Raw genomic sequence first — 468 nt, 5'->3', positions numbered from 1 at the left:
GGAAGAAATAAGAGAGCGGACAACTACGGAAACCCAGCGAGGTCATTACCAATCCAACCAGTACTTTGCAAATGACATCAACTATCAAGTGTGGATGATTCCTCGTAATTACCTCATCTAAATTAAAATTAAAATTAATATTTATAATAATAATAAGTATTATAATAATAATAATAGTAATTATAATCATAGTAATTATAATCATAATAATCACCATCATCATCATCATCATCATCATCATCATCATTTACATTGACAATCAATTTCGAAGAATTTGTTTTATTTTGGAAGGATGGATGGTTTGATTTCGCTGAAACCAAAATATAAAATATTTCTTTATTCTAAACATTAATCCTTTTGACATTTTGTCATCAAATGTAAATTTGATGGTAAAATATATTTTTGTTACTTTCTGAAGATGTTGAACCATACATGAATCAGATTTCTAAAGGTAGAAACAAAAAGGCT

This window comes from Hippoglossus stenolepis, chromosome 10 (genome assembly GCF_022539355.2).
Source record: "Hippoglossus stenolepis isolate QCI-W04-F060 chromosome 10, HSTE1.2, whole genome shotgun sequence".
Taxonomy (NCBI): Eukaryota; Metazoa; Chordata; class Actinopteri; order Pleuronectiformes; family Pleuronectidae; genus Hippoglossus; species Hippoglossus stenolepis.
This window is presented reverse-complemented; position numbering follows the sequence as displayed.